Source organism: Pinus tabuliformis, chromosome 4_1 (genome assembly GCF_031772625.1).
Source record: "Pinus tabuliformis cultivar Carrire ecotype Pingquan chromosome 4_1, CPIR1, whole genome shotgun sequence".
Classification (NCBI taxonomy): Eukaryota; Viridiplantae; Streptophyta; class Pinopsida; order Pinales; family Pinaceae; genus Pinus; species Pinus tabuliformis.
In genome coordinates, this window is record NC_142303.1 from 4,690,748 (window position 1) to 4,706,556 (window position 15,809).

Genomic DNA, 15,809 nt, shown 5'->3' on the forward strand with positions numbered 1-15,809 from the left:
CAATTTGTAAAAATAAAATCATCATAAATAAATTTAATTTCTTAATTGGAAAAGAAATTTAAATTTTAGTTAAAAAAAAAAAAACAATACAAAATAAATTTCATTTTTTTAATTTTTAGTTTTTAATAACAATACAATATAAATAAATAAAACAATTAATTTCTTTTTCCTTTTTGTATTGTTTTAACACAAAACAAAATAAAACAATCTTAGTTTCAAAAAAATAATTTTAATTTAGTTTAAAAAAAAAAAAATTATGTATCATAAAAAAAATAAAAAAAAATAAATTTAGAATCAAATTTCATTTTTTTAGTTTTTAACACAATAACATAAACAAAGAAGAAAAAAAAAAAAAAAAATCAAAACCTTTCATACAAATAATGAATAAAACAATAAAGAGGTCGAATCATATAAAAACAAACATACAAAATCCCATACGACATTGAAAATAACCAAAGGCCCGAAGTTATTCGCCCTGGAAGCATGTATCCAAAGAAGAAGCTTCTGTTCATGCTAGGACAAAGAGGCAATCTGAAACTTGGCGCAAGCTTGCTCGAGCTCTTATAATATACCCTGTCATCTGTGAGGTTGTTGCTATAGTGATTGCTATAATGTCAACAAAGACTCCAGATTTAACTTGGCAAATCTGCTCTTCTGTATTCAACATGCTCTGGTTATTTTCACATGTGTGAGCGCAAGGACCAAAAGACTCTTGATAAATTGCGTGCTAAAAGAAAAGCTAAAATTGATGAAATTAAAGAGCGGGCGAATTATTATCTGACTCAGCAGCTTATTCATAGATATGACCTTGATCCTGCTGCAAAGGCAGCTGCTGCTAGTGTTTTAGCATCCAAATTAGGGGCAGAGTCAGGTTTGAATTTCACCATACAAGATGATGCAGGCATTATCCAAAACCAAGCAAAAAGCCATGATGTCGAAGTTGTACCATCTGCTGGGCTTAGAAACAGGAAACATTCCCATGAAAGGAGTGTTAGTGATGGTAGCATTTCGACTGAGCAATTGGCTGACGATCAAGATGGTTCTGCAGCATTGGTAAACCCTCAAGGTGGCACAAGGCAGCAGGGATATGTAGTTGAACATCATCAAAAGGGTAGTGCGAGTGAAGGAGGTTGGATTTCTCGACTTGCAGCCATGCTTGTTGGTGAAGATCCATCGCAATGTTATGCCCTGATTTGTGGTAACTGTCACATGCACAATGGTTTGGCTAGGAAAGAATATTTTCCATACGTAACATATTACTGCCCACACTGCCATGTGCTAAATGGTTCGCATCAAGCAGGATTTGGTGATATCGTAGCTGCGTCAGGAAGCTCCAGAACAATCATCGATGTAAATTCTTTTGTGGCGGTTTCAACTGCCCTCAATTTTGCACGCATCTGCTAAACTCGGTTAGAGAAAAATCCTCCTAAAATCGGCATTTCTGTTTCAATTAAATGTTATCCTATCTTTATCTGATTTCCTGTGATCTCTCTCTGCATGATCTCAATATCCCAGGAATAGACATGGTCAACCATGTCTAATCCAAAATTAATTTTTGATTCGGAAAGGCTTCTTTGACATCGAAGATCTATACCGCTCAAAGGGCTTGAGCATTCTATTACAGCTTTTTCAGGATTGGATAATTCTCTTACCTAATTTGATGGGATGCTGTTGGCATGTAGATGCAGTGTTCTTGATATTTCTCGTCATTTGTTCTCTAGGGCAATTTTCTTGGCACTTGTAATCCTTCATTTTGGTGATAAGTCACCAAGTAAGATCCACTGAAAAGACACTGGTAACTGATGGCATTGTGATATTGAAGACAGTTGTTTGTGTACTGTGCTGATTCTGCCGAACATGGCACAATTGCAAAGCTGCAATGGGATGCGTTCCGGGTGTGATTTAAACCGCTTTGTAATTCCCATAACAATTTGGCAGACAATTAAATATATTATGCGAAAATGGAATTCGCCCAAACGGAGCAAAGTTTTATGCGTCAGAGCATCGGATACTTCAATGGACTTTTGGTGATTCAACATTCTGCACTGTTCAAACTAAACGTTCCACGCTGCATTTGGTTCGAAGCTCATTCAGGCACAGTGAAAGACCTCAATTTGTTGCTGCCTTTTGTCAGTCAAATGTTGGTGACATGAGCCCAAATGTCTTGGGTACATTTTGTATAGACACTAGATTGCCTTGTGATTTCAATCACAACACTTGTAATGGGAAAAATGAGTTATGTTATGGTCAAGGCCCAGGATACCCAGATGAATTTGCAAGCACTCGCATAATTGGAGAGAGACAATTCAACAAAGCTACTGAATTATTCAACAGTGCAACTAAGCAGTTGTCAGGTAAAATCGATTATCGTCATGTGCATCTTGACTTTTCCAATCTCAAGGTAAAAATTTTAGATGAAGATCGCAGCAAGGAAAGGATTGTTAAGACATGCCCTACTGCAATGGGCTTTGGCTTTGCTGCTGGAACAACTGATGGTCCTGGAGCATTCGATTTCACGCAGGGGGATGACAAAGGGAATCCATTTTGGAAGCTGGTTAGAAATTTATTGAAAACACCAAATGCAGAACAGGTTGAGTGTCAAAAGCCAAAACCCATCCTGCTCGACACAGGGGAAATGACTCAACCTTATGCATGGGCGCCATCTATTCTTCCGCTTCAGATTCTAAGGATTGGTCAGTTTGTCATCCTTTGTGTACCTGGAGAGTTCACAACAATGGCTGGAACATGTTCCAAACGAGTGTCTGTGGATTATGAAAGAATAGCTAAATTTGGTATAATAATAAAAAAAAACAGTTATGGGTAGTTCATCTGAGATACTTGGAACCAGATCCAGGTTGCTATTGTTGAAAAATTAGGATAAAGTTCGATGAATTTTATCATGAAGATAAGCGTTGACTGGTTCGTTATTTTTTTTTTTTTGGTTTGGAAGATCCATTACAACAGCATATAATGATCATTTGGCTGCGTTGTTCGTGTTTGGGGACTCACTAGCAGATTCATCAATTCCTGGCAGTTGTCAGGGGAAATGTTCCTTGGTCCTATTAACAAGGGCGCTTGCGAGGACAAGCAATCAACATTTTATATTTTTTTTTTACTTTCTGTTTGTAAATTTAATAGAGTGAATACAAATTAAAAAGAAATTTTCAGTTTAAAAAAAATTCAAAATAACCCAAAACAATTTTTTGTGATTTTATTTTATTTTATATGTTTAAAAAAAAAAATACAAAACAAATTTTAGTTTTATTAAAAAAAAACAATAAAACACATAAAAAAAGTCAAAACAAATAAAAACAAATAAAACAAATAAAAAATGAAAATAATTCAAAAAAAAAAATTCAAAATAATTAAAAAATTGCAAATGGAAATTTCATAACAGCTGAAAACATTTTATGCTAACTTGTCTTGTTGGAGTTAGGAACTAGCGCACAAAGGCAACATTCATTTCATTTTATTTTGGTTGCTAAGCATTTATACTCATTCTTGCATTTTATATCTTTCAAAAATCTCTTACAGTTTTCATGCAGGATATGTACTGAGCTTTGACAGGTGTGCGATGATCCAAGTCCATGAAGATGTGATCTCTCGAAATCACATTCATTATTGAAGCTTGAAGGAGTTAATTACAAATGTCGTGACATTTGTGGCTACAGAGAAATGTTTTGTTGTCATGATTTGTTTCCCACACTTCTCCTTCAAAGCCTCATCAGTCATCAATGTTAAAGTCCATTGATTCATTGCCTTATCCATCATGACTTCATACATGTCTACTTTTCTGAGTCGCATACATTTTTACCTTCTTTTCAGTTCATCCTTTTTGCCTCATGAATAAACCATCCATCTCTCTACATTGCCTTGCTTTCCTTGCCATAAAAACTGTTTGACCATAACATCTTGTATCTATAGTCCTACCAATCATTTGTACGAACTTGCGTTGACTGATGTGAGATTCCTTAAGGCCCACCTTTCAACAAGTCTTGACCCATCGACCTCAGCACCTTATCTGGGATAAAGACTAGAGTCATTATTAGTACCTTGAGGCTTGCATGCCTTAATGGCAAGTCTTCTCGCCAACGAACAATGGGAATACATTAATGTCCCTTGTTTGTTGGATCTTGCAAGTGGCTCGACATCAGCTCATTCATTCGCGCTTCGCAAGATGTACTTGGGTACCTTGGCACTCATTGACATTAATGGTGAGTTTGCCTCGCATTGGTTAACGACATTCATCAATGGTCGGTAATCCAATGAATTCTTTCCATGTTCGACATCGACACATTCATTCACATGGAAATAATTGTGCCACGATATGGGACGAAATGAAGACTATATGATTCAGGAGCAGATTCTTTTATACTTTGGAACAGATTCAGTAGTAGTAATAAATTATCCACATTCGCATCATATATGCAACCAAGACACAGATCACATTCTTGTATTCTTCATTCCATGATTCAACAACAGAAGCTACACTTTTCTACATATACACAGTTTGACCACTCAGGTAAGTAAAGGTATGTTCTTTTCTAGCTTTTTATCATACAATTCCTTTAATGCTAAAATTATAATTTTTGGAAAATGTTTCACCATGTTCATATTCACATCCATACTCCATTATCACCTTCCATATGTCATATATGTCCTTTCTACACATATCATCCTAACCAACATACTTTTTCCAAACAACTACTATTGCATTATGATTCAAATGTTACATGTTTTGCAAATAATGATCAAAGAAAGAATGGTTGATTAAATGTTTTCAAAGTCTTTTGATGCAACACAAAAACAATGAAATTATTGTTACAAAAGAACCAATACTAAACAAATTTTGGTTGTCACACAAGAACCAACCAAAATAATATGTTGCAATCAAATGTTTTTAAGAGAGAAGACTTTGCAAAAAGGAACAAAGTTGTCAAAAAGAAAATTATGTGAAGTTAAAAATCGACATCAGCCAAAGCACATGTAAAAGCAAGACAATTCAAAAGATCAAATCATGATCAATGTAATAGATTGCATGAGGACATGCAATAACTTAAGTTGGGGGGTATGTTGGGCCGCCAAATTAACCTCAATTTCCACTCCATTTTCACCTTTATCCTCATTTTGTCACCTCATTTCATCATATTATCATTACATAACCCTATATTTCCATTACCATATGAGTTTATATTTTCATTTTCGAAAGTTATTAATTTCATGTATTTAGAGTGAATTTATGATTAAAAGTTAGAGAAATAACATGTATTTGCTTATACCTAAAAGTGGCTTGAGTTTGATGACATGTGTAGATCATTTGGAAGTTTCCAAGGTACCCTTATGTGGCCTCCCAAGATCAAATTCGAATTTCAACTCAAGAGGTGGACCATATTCCAAGGAGAAAGGTCATGGAGATTTTGATGTGTCATGGGATTTGTATCTAGTATTTAGGGATAAGTTGAGACAAGTATGGATCTAGTAGATATTTAAGGGATCTACATTTATTGAGTAGATATCCCTAATTCATGTATAAATAAGAAGAGCATCCTCCAAATCATGTTATGGAGAGGAGGGAGAGAAAACAATTATCAGCTATTCATTAGCATTAGATTTATGTTCATTCAACAATGAATAATACCACTTTCTCCAAATCATGAGTTATGAGTGTTGTTTGATTCTTAAGGTGTAATAGTTGTTCATGTGTGCACATTGAGGAATGGAAGGATCCCCATACTGAGATAAGTACACTTTGTTGTAGAATAATGTTGTGAATATACTAATTTTAATTCTAATGTTCATCTTATTTCTTTGTTGTAAATAATTGTAGATAATTTCAATATGAATTCATGTTATGGCCATGTTTTGTTGTGTGAAGGTTGATCTCCTTTCAGTGGCTAGTTTTGATGTGAGAAGGACAACCAAGAACTCCTAAGTTAGGAGTCTCTTCTCCATGAGCTAGATTAAATTGAAATAAGATTTACTTTCTCATATGCTTTCCTAGATTACATTTATGTGAATATTGATTCCCTTTCAGTATATAGTTTTTATGTGAGAAGGGAAATCAAGTCCTCCTAAGTTAGGAGACTCTTCTCCATAAGCTAAGAATTGAATTGAAAACAATATTTACTTGCTTTTATTCACATGCTTTCTTTCTTGCTTTCTTAGGTGTTTGGTAATGTTATTATAGGAAGATTGTAGAAGGACAATCAGGACTCTTGAACAAGAGACTCTTCTCTATCTTCTAAAGTAAAATAATTCCATTGATCAAACATTTTTTATGCTTTCATAAAATAGATCTGATAGTTTAGATTTGTAATATGCATTTCCATTCTAAACAAACTTCTTACACCTGTTTCATCTAAGGTCCCATATATTTTGGTTTGCTTCTAAGTTTACGATTCCCCGGATTGATAAAGGGATTTAGCAGACAACTAAATTGCCCAAAAATGATCTCCTCCTTAATCCCCCAATGGTTGAGCCAAGAATGGGCATCCTTATGCCACCTGCACTTGAGGTGAAGGTAGGGGTTTTGAATAAAGTTAGAAGCAATTTTTGGGAGCCTCTTAGATTCCATGTTGTAAAGATTCTTCTTATACATCAAATATCTAAGCATAGTCATAATTTCAATGGGGGATAGGCTGGCTTCGGTTGAGAGGACAGGATAGGGAGTACTTCCCTTGATCTTGAGATTGTAGGTTATGAATTGCTTTTGAATCATCTCAATCTTTCTCCACGAATATCTGGATATACTACAACCCTAAACTTCACATCCGTATAAGACAAGGGTGACGAGAGTCTCAAAGAGGAACCCTTATTTACTCTAAATGCAAAGATCGACCAACTTACAATTATTTTAAAGCTCATAATAAGCTTTCTAGCCACCAATAATCCTTTTCTTGATGCTATAATTCCAATTGATTTGATGAGGAAAGTCAATACCCAGATATTTAGAAGAAGGAACATGCTCTAGGCAATGGTTATCATAGACGAAACTACCATGAGTGATATTTTTGGATTTAATGATCATGACTTTAGTTTTTTCGGTATTAACTGTCATACCCATATTGGAGCAGTAGACCTAAAGAGTCTTAAGCTTCTTGTCTAGGTCATGCTGGCTTTTTGCAAGAAGAATGATATCATAAGCATAAAGGAGAAGAGTAATGATTATACCAGTGAGCTCGGTGCCCTTGCAACCTGTAGTTTCCAGACGCTCCTCTAACTTATTGATGTAAATGCCAAAAATAGTAGGGGATAGGGGACACCCTTGCTTAACCCTTATATTGCATTTAATATCTTTAGACCACCCTTCATTGGTCTTAAGCTTGGTAATGACAGTCTCTTAGAGGTGGATCACAACAGCATGATCTCTTCAAGTCTCTCCCAAAGATTATCTCGAGGAATAATGTTGAAATATTTTCTAAAGTCCACAAAACAATAGAAGAGATTAACTTTACTGTTGCAACATTCCACTGCAATGATATTGAGAGTGACAAGATGGTCGATAGTCGAGTGATGTCTCCTAAAACCAACTTGCCCTTTAGCTCTTTTACCATGGTTTTCAAGCCAAAGGCTAAGCTTCTTTTCCAAAATGAGCCTATAAAGATTGGCTAGGATGTGGCTAATTATAATGGTCATGTAGTTAGAGGGAATGCTTTTATCCCCATTTTTAAAGACAGGTACAATAAGGTTTTGCGTCTAAAGCTTAGGGAAGCCATGCTTTACAGCCAAATTGAGAAGCTTGTGGAGATGATGAATGATGTTAAGAAACCAGCTGAGTCAATTTCTTAAGAAATGAGGATAGAGCGTTCCATTTTAAAGATCTCATCTTGATATCCTTCAATATCTTTAGCTTTCCCATTAACGAACTTATTAATCCCAGACTCAACATCTTCCAAAGAAATATATCTTCCTTAATAGATGTGTTTAATATGGTTCCCATGGTGTTTGGAGAGTCATACAACTTCTTAAGATAGTTGTCCCAATTTTTTGAGGGATAGAATGATTATATTTAGTTTTATGAACAAGCACATTCCGCCAAAATTTAGGGATTGATAGCAGGTGACGTCGACCAACGGGCCGACGGGGACAGCTCACCCCCGCGCCAGGAATTCCGCAGAAATTCAAGTCCGCCGGCTAGATCACGTATCGCGCACTGCACTCATTTATTCTCAATCGCTTTGCAGCCGAGTACGCATCCTCAATTTTCTGAAGGCTGTTACTTCGAGTTCTCGGCCTGTTCCAACATCCTGTTGCTACACAGAAGGCCCAGAACCACTGAAGCGCTCCCCAGCACCCGTGCACGACTTCTACAGGAAGCTGCGCTACAGGAAGCTCAACGTTACGGAGGAAATTGAACTGTTCACGTCGAAGGTGGAAATTCTGGAACGAGGTAAGCCTGAACATAGTCCTCCCATGCAATTGGTTCGAAAGGTGGTGAAGTCGACGTGTTAAAGGGGTAGGAAACCGTGAATTACAGTCTGTGCATGAATTTGCAAGCATCTTCTTATTGCTGCATGAGAATTGTCATCGTAGTGTGTATGCGGGATTTTCTCCAGGGTTTCATTCATAATTGAGCCACTGTCAAGGCTCACTCGTAGACAGTCGTGAATTTTATAAATTGTGTGTATAACAGAGGCATAGCTCTGCGCTATATCTAAGGAAATCCCAAAGACCCACTTTTGTATACGAGCAGGCAAGCTCAGGCCAACACAGCAAGTGTTTACCATGCTGGGAGGGTTCATTAGAAAGGAGCCTATAGATTCAAAGAAGTTACGGGAAACCCCTGAGGTGGTGGACCTGTTTTCTCATGCACAATGGATGTCATTTTGTGACAAGCTTCAAGGTCATGATGATGAGGTGGCAGAAGAATTCCTGCGATCCTTGCAGCCAAAGTCAAAGACGTTGGCCATTGTCAACTTCAAAGGTTTGACCCTCAGACTCACCCCACAGTTCATTAGCAGAGTCACTGATCTACCGATGGGGGTACCTTGGGATAAGGAGGAGAGAAAACTAGGTCAGAAAGCTAAGAAGGAGTTCTTTTTGCCAGAGGAACAATTCTCAGAAGACAAGAATGGAGTTCGAAGAACCAGCCTACAGTCGTTCTGGAGTGAGGTCAACCTCCAAATTATGAAGTATATCACGTGCGAGGGACGATTCAGCACATGTATGGATATCATTTTCGGCTGCTCATAGAACTTAGGCACCAAATGGACCTACCCTTAGAGAAAAAGTTGAGCATTCCTTACTTCCTCCTGCAGTCCATGACTGAGTGTGCCACCAAATTGAGAGAGGGAACGCCAAACTAGATAGCCCATCATGGGCTCATTAAGCTCGTCATGGAAGATGCACTCCACACGTACACTGTCCCTCTCTCCTGGGAAACCTTTCGAAATTTGACTAAGGATGATGACATCCGAGTGTTGGCTGAGGAGCTCACCTCCTCCAGCAGTGAGGAGAAGGAACCCATTCAAGCAGAGAAGAAAGGTAAAGGCCAAGAAACCATGGCCAAAACACCAAAGAAAGAACACAAGGGAAAACAAGAGAAAGACCAAACTTCCAAAATAGAGGGTGACAAAACCATACTAACACCCAGGGAGAAACGACTACAGAGCATGGTGGAAAGGACTGAAAAAGTCCATGTCAGTGAGGGCACCTCTAAGGCAGCCTCAGCAAAATTGAAAGAAAAAGCACCCTCAGCCAAGCAGGCTAAAACGGTGCCGTCTGTTTCTACAGGAAAGTTAAAAACGGCTTCTACAGGAAGCCAGAAATCAGCCACTACAGGGCTTTCTACAGGAGGTCCTGAGAAAGGAAAACAGAAGGAGAAAACGGCCAAAATTCTTGCTAGGGAGGCAGCAGCTGTGCTGGCCACCCTAAGTACCTCTCCCAAGCCAAAGAAGAAACGAAAGAAGGAGACTCCTCTGTATTTCAAAGCGAGGAGAAGTGTAAGAATTAAAACCGGCAGGCCCCAACCTCCATCCAAAGACCCAATTACCATTGAAGACACCCCTACCTCACCAAAGGAGAAGTCCCCCTCCAAAGTGTCAGTCACTTATGAGTGGGGGAGCCCGAAGACAACTACCTGGAGGGAGAGGATGGAAAGGTCAGCTTCAAAAACCCCTCTAGAGGATGCTGAAGTAGTTCTACAAGAAACATTAGCCAAGCTCAAGGAGACCGAAAGAATGGAGGGGGAGGCAACCACATCACCACAAAGGGAAGAAGAGGTAGAACACATTATGGAGCCTAGCCCCCAGCCCAGCTTGAGCTCTTATTATAACTTTTTGGAGGCTGGGAAAATTATTCCACAAAAATTCACAGTGCCACTTTTCTTTGCGCTGGAGGAAGAAAGAGTGAGGACCCACACATGGATGAGGATAGTTAAATCTAAAGGAGTAGTAGATATAGACCCCTTGGAGGAACAACTCAAGGAGGAAAGAAGGGAATTAGCTATGGCAAAACAGATGGGAAACTGCCATTGAGTATTTCTACAAGAAGAGAATGAGAAGCTCAAACTGCAGCTATAGGAACAGAGGAAAGAAAGGGGCACAACATCAGAGAACACTACAGCAGAAACTCAAGGCAAAGAAGGAATGCAAGCTGATCTTGAGGAACTAATCCAGCAACTACAGGAAAGGGAATTGCAAGCAAATATAGAGATACAAGCTCTCAAACAACAATTGCAAGAAAAAGAGGCACAACTGGCCTGCATGGTCAGTTGGGCTATGGATGCTCTATAATGTAGGAAGCCGGCCAAACCTTATGGCCTATACCTACGGGACCAGTGGCTGCAATTCCAAATTAATGCATTAGCACAGAGGGGTATCTCCCAGATCCAAAACCCCCAGCAGTTCACAGATTTATGCAACAACAGCTCCACAGAGGACAAGGCCAAGCTATCAGAGTGCCTCCATAATTTGGCCCTTCCTAACGTAACTTCATGGGACCCCAACACAGTTGTGGGAGATATGCAGCTGATGGCATTTACCTCATGGTTAAACCACGGAGAAAAGATAGCGACAGAGGTCAAAGATGTTATTAACCGAGAGTTACATGAACCACTGTTAATTAGAGCAGAGCCATGGGACCCCACTACATTGATATCCGCCCACCAACACCTAGCAACCAACCCTTAGGCTTTACTAAAATACATGGATCAGCAGGCTCAGGCTATAACACATTTCGAGGATATGGAGTGATTATTAGGGGACAATTGTGTTCATGCTTGCACCCAAAGGTGGAACACATTGTCCCACAACCTCAAAATCAGGGAGTATCACACTCCAACTAGAATGAGGGAGGGCCTAGTACGGGTACCTCTCTACAAGAAGTCCATGCAGAACCTCCAGGCCAGCTGGATCGGCCTCAAGCTAAGCCCACCTTTGCTTTTGGGATTGGTAGAAGGAAGCACAGAAAAAGAAGAGCATAAGGAGTGGGAAGAGGTGGAAAATAAGGCCGGGTTCCATGACAGTGAGGAGGATACTACTTCAGAAGCCTGGGATGTGAGAGTGGCAATTAAAGCAATGAAAGACGAGGAGCTGGACTAGTTGCTCAGGGATGAGCAATCATTTTAGCAGGGGAGTGATGATGAGCCCCAAATTTGGTAACATTTTGGGCTCATTTGGCCTAATTACTCTTGTTCAATCCTTCATTTTTCATAACTTATGCATTATTTTTTAGTATGTTTATGTCATTTGTACGAATAAGGGTAGTCACTATTCCTAGGTGGCTAACACATGCTCATTTCAGGATTTTTTGACACATGTTGGAGCAAAACCGAGCAGACGTGGGCTAGGAGACAGCCAAGCTTGGGTTGAGGATTCATAGGGGGGTTTTCTATGGCATTAAATAGCCTCCCTTGGATCTTCACCCCCAACTCCGAGCTCCAAAGGCCACCAAAACCGGATCTAAAAGGCAGCCAAACAGATTTCTTGGAAGGAGCTGTTCACTCACAGTTTGGGCAGCCAACTCCCATAGATTTAGGAGGCCAGCTAGGGCCTCGTGGTGTATAAATGTTAAGGCCTCAGCCTTCGAAAAGGACTTTTTGAAAAACTCTTGCATATTCTGTACTACAGTGCTGCTAGCTCTGTTTTGTTCTTTTGTAGCCATTGTTGGCATAACTCTTGACTTATGATTATTTTTTTGATAATGGGAAGCAGTCAGATTTGATATCAGCTCTGAGTTTTCTATAGGAGCCATAGCTCTTAGGGTTGGGCCCAACCTGAGAGCCTAGGGCCTCCTTCTTTGTATTGTTATCTTTCCTTTAAGCACTGCGATTTTCCTTTTACGCATTTGAAACGTGGTTTTGTTGAGCAAGATTTAGTTGTGTTGGTTAAATAGGTCGTTGTTCAGGAATAGAATTGCTTCAGATGTGTAGAATAGATTGATAGGATAATAATTGATAAAGCTCCAGAAAAAGGGTTTCCTTCACTCTCAGTTTCACCTCTCCCTTATTGGATCAGGGGCTAGAATTGCAGAAATAGTGCTGCCCAACAAAAACACTAGTTTGCTTGACCATGCAATCTTTGGTGTAATGTCTTCATTTGTAGAAGTTAGTCATGCGTTCAGACCTTTGTGGATGTTTATTTGATTAAGTGCTGTACATGGTTCTCTTTGGAAATAAAGCTTCTGTTCATTTGTTTCGTTAATAGTTAGGATAGATTAGCTAAGATTTTGATTGTGTGCAGGATTTGGTTGATTTGGTTAAGTACACACCGTGCAGGGCATATCCATCTCTCTCTCATCCACCTAAGCTTCGTCCAGCCCAGCTGCTCCATCTCCTAGTTAGCTTCCTCATCTCACAACTACTCTTCTGCCCACGTAACCCTACCTTCTTGCTCTTCCATTGCCTTAGCCTTCCTTAAGTCAAGTTAGCTTTCCACATCCTCCCATCACTTCATCCATCAGTCACTGGGTCATTTCAGACCCCTACCCTACCTCTCTATCCATTCATGCATCCTCTTTCACTCACCCATCCTCCAAAATCCAATTTTAGAACATCCTGTAGAAATTCCTGAACATCCTGTAGAAATCCCTAAAACATCCTGTAGAACCCCTGCAGACTTCCTGTAGAAGCTCACAAGTGAGGTTGCTAGATAGCTAAACTTTGTGAAACTCTCTGGAAGGGTGTTAGGGACTCCTTAGACCTTCTCTGAGCCTTCCCAACCTTTTCCAAGCATTCCCCTTCCTTGATCCACCCCTGCACAGTTAAAAGCCAGTTAAAACACATGCATGATAATTCTGATAACTTATTTGAAAACACAAAAAGATGTTTCCTTCAGATAGAGATAGCCTAGGCATGTGCATTTTACCTTCATAGAAGTAATGGCATCTCTTCTAATAGTTTGCATTCTCTCCTCTGCATTAGTAGGACTAGTTGGTAGAATTAGGGTTTGCTAGGGTTTATGTTACTTTTTGGCTTTCAGTTTCTTTCTGCAAGTAGATCAGCTTCCTTTGAGTTAGCTTCCATCCATCAGTTAAAAATCTTCTTCTAAGAGCTCATAGAAGTTGGCTTGAGCCCTAGCGGACTTGTGCTAGCTGACCAAGTGACAACTGCGGCAAGAGCTAGTACTTGTGCATACAGAACCATCGCTTCCAAGTTTGTTACGAACTACCGGGCTGATAAAATTAAAGAAGGGAGTTCCAGGAGTTGCAGCATTATTGCTGCAATACTAGGGCCCACCATGCTTACACTGAGAGAGTGTGTATGTTTTGGGGGTGAGAAGCAGAGATAAGGGAGGATAGAGATACAAATGGGGAGAGGGAAGAAGAGAGAGGCAAAGACAGGGAGGGAGGAAGAGATATAGATATGGAGAAAGAAACGTTAGAGAGAGAGGAGGTGAAGAGAGAGAGAGGGAGGGGAAAGGAAGGGAGGGAGAGATAGATAGATAGATATGGATAGAGAGTGTGTATGTTTAGACTGAGATAGAGAGATAATAAGAGATAGAGATATAGATGGAGGAGGTAGAGATGTGCTTACACTGAAATCAATGCACACTATTAATCTAATTACTTTGAAATTAATGCACATCATACATCTTGTTGCATCAAATCAGAAATTAACATCTACACTAAAATCAATGCATCTAGTGCAAACAATCAAATAGGATTAGAAATCAACATCTATACTAAAATCAATGCATCTAGTGCAACCAATCAAATAGGATTAGAAATCAATATCTTCACTGAAACCATTGCATCTAATGAAAGCAATCAAATATGAGTAGAAATCAACATCTACACTAAAATCAATGCATCTAGAGTAAAGTATTAAATATGATTAGAATTTGACATCTAAAATGAAATCAATTAATCAAGTGCAAGCGATAAAATAGGATTAGAAATCAATATCTACACTAAAACAAATGCATCCTGTGCAAGCAATCAAATAGGAGTAGAAATCAACATCGACACTGAAATTAATGCATCTAGTGTAAGGTATTAAATAGAATTATAAATTGACATCTACACTGAAATTAATGCATATAGTGCATGTGCTCAAATAGGATTAGAAATCAACAACCACATTGAAAATCTTAAATATTCATGACTTTCTATATCTAACTTCTATGTCCGTATTTGTCTCTGTGAGACTCTTTCTTCTTCCCTATCTCTCCACCTTCCATTATGTGTCTAACTCTCTCCCCCTCTCCTCTCTCTTCTCCTCCCTCTCCCTCGTCTCATTCTATCTACCTCCCCCTAAGTTTCTCTATCTTTATCTTCTTTCCTCTCTCCCCCTACTATCTATATCTATACCTCCCTCCATCTCTCTTTATTTGTCTCTCTATCTCAACCCACTAAACATATCTCATGCTCTCCCTATCTCTCCCCATATCTATCTATCTATCTATATATCTCTCCCTCTTCCTTTACCTCTCTATCTCTTCCCCTTCTCTCTCTCTCTCTCTCTACCCCCTCCATCTCCCATCTATCCCTCTTACTCCCTCCCTCTCTTTGCCTCTCTCTTCTACCCCCTCCCCTGCCCCATCTATATCTCTATCTCCCCTTGTCTCTCCTTCTCACCCACAAAACATACAGACACTCTCTCCATATCTATTTATCTATCTCTCCCTCCCTATTCCTCTCCCTCTCTCTCCGCCTTCTCTCTCTCTCCCCCTCACTAACTCTCCATATCTCCCCTAGTTCTTTATAATATTATTTATATTATATAAATTTCACATATGTATATATTAAAGTATTCTAATTTTTTAATTTATTAAAACCTCCATTTAATCTCTATTAAAATATTGTTAGCAGTTGTGAGGATGGAGGCCTCAAGAGTAACTATAACCTTTTTTCTCTTAGATTTCATTAAAAAATGTTATAAAATTAAATTAAAATAAAATGTTTCTATTTTGAAATAAGTTATTGTTTTTGGGCATGTGGTATTGATAAATCATGGTATTGGTCCATGGTATTGTAACAGTTAAAAGCCTAGATCCATAACATAATAATCAACGGTCTAGATGGCCCATGGTATTGATAAACCATGGTAGTAGCCCATTGTATTATAATTTTCTTCCCTCCTCTCCCTCTCTATCTTTCTCTTGTGGGTATTGGCCCATGGTATTGTAAAAAAACCTACTTAGAAGTTAATAATATCCATGGTAAACATTCATGATTAAAAATCTTGTCATATTGTAAATATTAAGTTTGTATGCGCTTATTAATTAAATTTATAGATGGAACACATCTATATTAATTGTTACAAATATATTGATTACATAAAATTTAATATTACAATATTATATGTTACCTACCACCCCCACCTAATAAATAGTGGGGAGAAATACTAATTAAAATGTAATATTATTAAA

General features: G+C 38.7%; 1 pseudogene; it reads left to right on the plus strand.

Annotated features, from left to right (window-relative positions):
* The first annotated feature begins 2,082 nt into the window (after nt 1–2,082).
* On the plus strand, nt 2,083–2,824 carry LOC149173961 (neutral ceramidase pseudogene; annotated as a pseudogene).
* Nucleotides 2,825–15,809: the final 12,985 nt, after the last annotated feature.